The sequence below is a fragment of the Melanotaenia boesemani genome, chromosome 19, assembly GCF_017639745.1.
Source record: "Melanotaenia boesemani isolate fMelBoe1 chromosome 19, fMelBoe1.pri, whole genome shotgun sequence".
Lineage (NCBI taxonomy): Eukaryota > Metazoa > Chordata > Actinopteri > Atheriniformes > Melanotaeniidae > Melanotaenia > Melanotaenia boesemani.
The window spans coordinates 28,941,620-28,947,926 of NC_055700.1; positions in this window are offsets into that span (position 1 = coordinate 28,941,620).

Genomic DNA, 6,307 nt, shown 5'->3' on the forward strand with positions numbered 1-6,307 from the left:
TGAACTGATTATTACAACTAAAGTGATCATCTAATGTACAAAAGTGAAGAAAAACTTGTAAAATAAACAACCAATGATCTATTTTATCAACAGATGTTTACTTTGTGTCAAACCAAGACCTATTGTAGCTAAGTTTGTCAGCTTCAAACAGAAGGAGCAGGTGAAAAACCATGGCTGCATACTGAAGGGGACGAACTCTGGTGTAAATGATCAATATACTAGGTAGATCCTGGATTGATGAAGATTCCTGTTTCCCATCAGGAGGAAATCCATCACCTAAGGCGGTCATGCTGACATTGTGGTGGAAACATTTTTTATGAACAGACAGCTGTACTGCGACCTGAACATCACTCCATGGCTCTACTGACTTGTTGGTATATGCTTTAATTTTCCTGTATTCTCACTTTATCATGTTATATCCATAAAACTGTCATGAAAGATCATTTAGTTAGCAGTGAATTTACTGTTAACTATTATCTTTATGGCAGTTTTATGGATATAATATATACACTAAAAAAAGGAAAGTTCTTGTCATTTGATATGCTCACTTCATATGGAATCAGCAGCACTACGTTTTTAGAATACCACCAGCTTAAATCTATTATGTGTAAAAAATATACCCTTAACAAATTTATATATATATATTATCTAAACTAGAAGACTCAATCTCTCTTCCAACTTCAAAATGGGAGGCTGACTTATCCTGTAACTTTAATCAAAATGAATGGTCACAAATATGTTCAAACACCTTTAAAATTACTAAGAATTCACATATGCAACTAATACAATGCAGAATTTTGCACAAAACTCATGATACAGGACAAAGGGTGTTCAGGTTGAGTCTATCACAGTCAAATATCTGCTCACACTGCACTGATAACACGATTGACAACTATCTCCATGCCTTGTGGTCCTGCACACCTGTCCACAAGTTTTGGCTTCAGGTATGTGAAAACATGTCAACATGGTTTAAATATAACATTCTTGCAAAACCCCACACTGTGTCTACTAGATGACTTTGGTGAAAAAGGCGCTCAACCACCTTTGGGGGTTGGATGTTGGGGGTGCCTTATGGCTGCGGGTCCTTGGTGGTTTCCTGTGGTGGGGATATGGGCTGCTCTGCTATGGGGCCAACTCTGTGTCTGGCCCTGTGGGATTGTGGGGGGTCTGCGGTTGGGGTCGCCTTGTGGCGATGGGGGGTGACCACTGGTGGGGTCAGGGTCGGTGGGCGTTGGCCCTGGGCTGAGTGGCCAGGCTATTCTGGGGTGGGCTGGGTGGAAGTTCTGCGTTCTGGTGCCCCGGGGTGGCCTCCTCTCTTGGGGATGGAGGGGTTGGTGAGTGCCGGGGTTCTGGTCTTGCCCGGGTGTGCTGCCATGGGGTGCGTTGGTGCATGCCCTGATGTTTGGTTGACGCTCTGGGAAACAGGGTATGGCCAGTGGGCAGGAGGGGTTTGAGGGTTTGAAGGGGCACTGAGTGGAGTTCGGGTGATCGTAGGGGAAGGTGCTTGGGTGTGTTAAGTGGTGAAACTGGGAGATTTGTGTGTATGTGTGTGTGTGTGTGTGTGCGTGTGTGTGTATATGTACCAGGATGAGTGGGAGTGGGTGAGGATATAGGTGTGTATGTGGGGAGGAGAAGGATCAAAGGGCCTTTGGGCTCTTCAGGCCCTGGGCCCTTTGCTTTGACTGGCCTGGATGGCCTGTGCCTGGCAGGGTCAGTGGCTTTTGCCAGGGCCTGTACCCCATGACCGCAGGGGGCTCTGGCTGGGGCCTTCCTCTGCCACCCTCTGAGTGGGCCTGGGGTGGTCTTCATGGTGGGGAGGCTTGGGTTCATGCTCCAGGATTGCTGCGATCACCCGGGTCTTTTGGTCGCCCTAGTCTGCCTCTAGCCTCTATAGAAACGTGGTCACATTTGCAGGATCACAATCATCTCTGATCCTCCTCATTCCTCATCCTCTGTATGCTGACACAGCACTGATGTGTCCAGTGGGTTTATACATTAAAAGATACTTTTGTTTAGGTTTTTTTGTGTGTTTCTGGTACTTTGGTTGTTGTTGTGATACATCTGGTTTTTGCTGTCTTGGTTATTTTACTTTAGGAGCTCCTGATGATTGTCAGCTTAGTTTACCTGTAAAAGCTGTAGGAAATTCTCTGTTGTGTTTCTGTACAGGTGTAGCAGCTGGTGTTAGGTTGGACTGAAGGGTCGTTGCTTCTGTGTGTCTTTGTCTCCTCTTTCTTTCTTCTACTTTCCTTTTTACTTCTCTACACTATTCTCCTTTTTTTTCTGTCCCCTTCGACAGGTCCAGCAAGCGTACATAAATTCCATAATTGAAAGCAAATAAATAAGATAAAATAAATAAATAAATGAATTGGATTATCAAGAAGAGCCTCCCCTTGGCAAGGCAAATGGCAAATTTGTTTGGCACAACACAGCAGCCAAACAATCATTCTGCTGCTATCATGCTAGACAGAAACAGGTTTAAAAAAAAAAAAAAAGTGCATATTTTCCAAGCAGTAACCCGCTGGTAAAATGTGAAGCCTTACCCGGACCAGTTCACCCCTCATCCACTAGGGGCTCCAAAACAGAGCGAATCCCCATAGACTCCCATGTTAAAAAGACCAACTTCACAGCAGAAATAAACATGTTTAAAGCCTGGTACAAAAATCCATTTTAGGATTAATAGGTCAAGTTTACCTTCATGACAAATGTGAGGGGGGGGTGAATTTTTTTCTAACTCATCCGTTTGGATGTTATTTAATCTTGAAATTTGGCATAATTAGGGGCGTGTCCTTTTGATTGACAGGTATCCATAATCTGTGGAAAGAAGGGAGAGTGCAGCACACCCGCGGTTTTTAGCCGGCTATCAGTGCGCCTTAGCTTTATCCTGCCTACCTCCATTAGCTAGTTATTTAACGTTAGCTCCGGGTTAGCTTTTAGCTACAGGCAGCTCAGAGTTTGATGGGTGTCAATCATCCACCCCAACCTTCACAGTCCCCCTCTCAACTCCACCTACTTGCCCATTTTTGGATTTTCTAGGAATGACGACATGCATGACTCTACCAAGATGGCGACGGTGGAAACCGCCCAATTCAGCTCTTCAGAAATCTACGGGTGACGTCACGGAGGCCCCGTCCATTTTTTTGGTACAGTCTATGATATTTTCAGAAGACCCACCTACAAAGACATCAAAAAGTAAATGAAGGATGTCTCCACAATAATCTTCCTGTTATTGGTGTTTAGGGACATTCAAGGACATCTAGGGACACCTAGACACAATTAGGAATATCAAAGAAGATCTAGGGACATCAAGGAACGTGTAGAATGGGTTCCCAGTGTCTAAAATGTTGTGGCTGTTATAGTGTCTGAGCAAATGGCAATAAGAGAGGAGAAATATGTTTCCCTATCCTACGGAGGATAACACCATGCTAACAATGATTTACTTTTACCTGGATTTCTGGTATTTGTGTACAAGAATATATCTGTCACTAACAGGAAATCACATAGTAACATGATCACAACTGTTCTGTTGTCGCTCTGTGTTGATGCCATGATGGTCTGGTATCCTGTCTAGGGTGTATCCTGCCTTGCCTGATACCCACAGGGGAATGCAGAGACAGAACCAGAACAGTGTCTGTCGGAAAGAAACATAAAATCTGCATTTGTGGAAAGTTTTAAAAATTCGACCTGAGCACCTCCTTTTCTGAGTAATTTATTGATAAGGAAGTGCGTGTAATTGTGAAACCCCTTCAGGCTGTGGTTTCATCCCCCTCTCTGTGATGTGTCAGATTGGACGTTTACTTAGATGATGAATTACTATTTTAGTTCCAGAGCCCCTCTGCTGTCATGTCTGGTGAAGGGAAGGGAATGTGTGTGCTGACAATGATGGCAACAGCAACTAACATAAATTAGAGAGCAAGCCAATGGACAGATGGACCTCTGAATCCTGCAGCAACCTGCATGTAAATGGACTTTTCACCAACATAACAGTTCTACTGATTATCTGTACTGATGAGAGACCAAGATTTAAACAATACTCTACACGGTTCCACATTTGACACTCAGCAGGACACACATTCAACTGGATTTGATCCTAAATATGATCTATATGTCAATATTGCACTTTGTTATATTGCTTTTTTTTACTTGAATGTTGATTAGTTTTAATCTGTTACCTTTTCTGCACCAGACAGAAATAAGCCTTGGGTCTGGGCTCAGTGTGTCCTAATTAATTTTGTTATATGTACATATATTGACAAATATATCTGATTCTGATTAAGATAGAAATGGTTATATAGAGAGATATATAAGATCTTTCACTTTCACCAGGTCTGTCTCTGTGCTATGATGAGCTCTTAATTCCAACAGAAACTCTTCAAGGAGATGATTTCTGCTCAAACGGGCACATAATTGAGTTCAACCTTTACATTTTACTATTTGTTTATTACTCAAGAGGAAACTTTTACTGTAACAGAAGCAGAATTATGGGATGCCTGAAGTGGTTTGTCATTTAAAGACTAAACAGAAAGATGATGTCAAGGTTAAACCTGATTTAAATCCAGTTTAAATGCAAAACATGAAACAGCCAATTTAACACCAAATGAGTTTTTTAAGTTTTTTTTAATCATGGTAAACTTTATTTGGAGACTACTACAGAAAATGGCGAACAACATTTCTTTGAATTACTACATATAAAATCTATCACATGACCCCAAACAAACAGAACACTAATAAGCATGTGCACATAAAAACATATGTCATCCTCAGAGAGAAACAACCCTGTTCATGGCCTTCATCTTGTAACCTGAAGATCTCCTTCTCTGGTCCTCGTGAGCTGCTCTCCTGCATCTTGCCTGCTGCAACACATTGAACTTGAATAAAATGGATTTCCAACAGCTTGTTGTCAAGTTCTACAAAAATCTGTTAATGACCCATTAATTTGAGTCAGGTGAGTTGCAGGAGGGAAACGTCAAAAACCTGCAGGACAGTAGCTCAGTTGGAGATCTCACAATATTGACATTCAGCCTTAATGCTCAATGGATGGACAGACGGACGGACAGACAGACGGATGGATGGATGGATGGATGGAAAGACGGACGGATGGATGGATGGACAGACGGATGGTCGGACGGACGGATGGATGGATGGACAGACGGACGGACGGACGGATGGCTGGATGGATGGACAGACGGATGGTCGGATGGACGGACGGATGGATGGATGGACAGACGGATGGACGGACGGATGGATGGATGGACAGACGGACGGATGGTCGGATGGACGGATGGATGGATGGATGGACGGACGGACGGACGGACGGATGGATGGATGGACAGACGGACAGACGGACGGATGGATGGATGGATGGATGGATGGATGGATGGATGGACGGACGGACGGATGGACGGATGGATGGACAGACAGATGGATGAATGGATGGATGGATGGATGGATGGACGGACGTACGGACAGACAGCAGATGGATGGATGTACAGACGGACAGACGGACGGATGGATGGACAGACGGATGGATGGATGGACGGACGGATGGATGGATGGACGGACAGACAGACGGATGGATGGATGGACAGACAGACGGACGGAAGGATGGATGGACGGACGGATGGATGGATGGATGGATGGACAGACAGACGGACGGAAGGATGGATGGACGGACGGATGGATGGATGGACAGACAGATGGATGGATGGATGGACGGACGGACGGACAGACAGACGGATGGATGGATGGACAGACGGACGGACGGACGGACGGATGGATGGACAGACGGACGGACAGACAGACGGGTGGATGGATGGATGGATGGACAGACGGATGGTCGGACGGACGGATGGATGGATGGATGGACAGACAGACGGATGGATGGATGGATGAATGGATGGACGGATGGATGGACAGACGAATGGTTGGACGGACGGACGGATGGGTGGATGGAGAGACGCATGGTCGGACGGACGGATGGATGGATGGATGGACAGACGGACGGACAGATGGATGGATGGGTGGACAGACAGACGGACGGACGGATGGATGGATGGACGGACAGACGGATGGATGGACAGACGGACGGACAGACAGACAGACGGATGGATGGATGGATGGATGGATGGACAGACGGACGGACGGATGGATGATAGATGGATGGATGGATGGATGGATGGATGGACGGACGGACGGACGGACCGACGGATGGATGGATGAATGGATGGACGGATGGATGGACAGACGGACGGACGGATGGATGGATGGACAGACGGATGGTCGGACGGACGGACGGACGGATGGATGGATG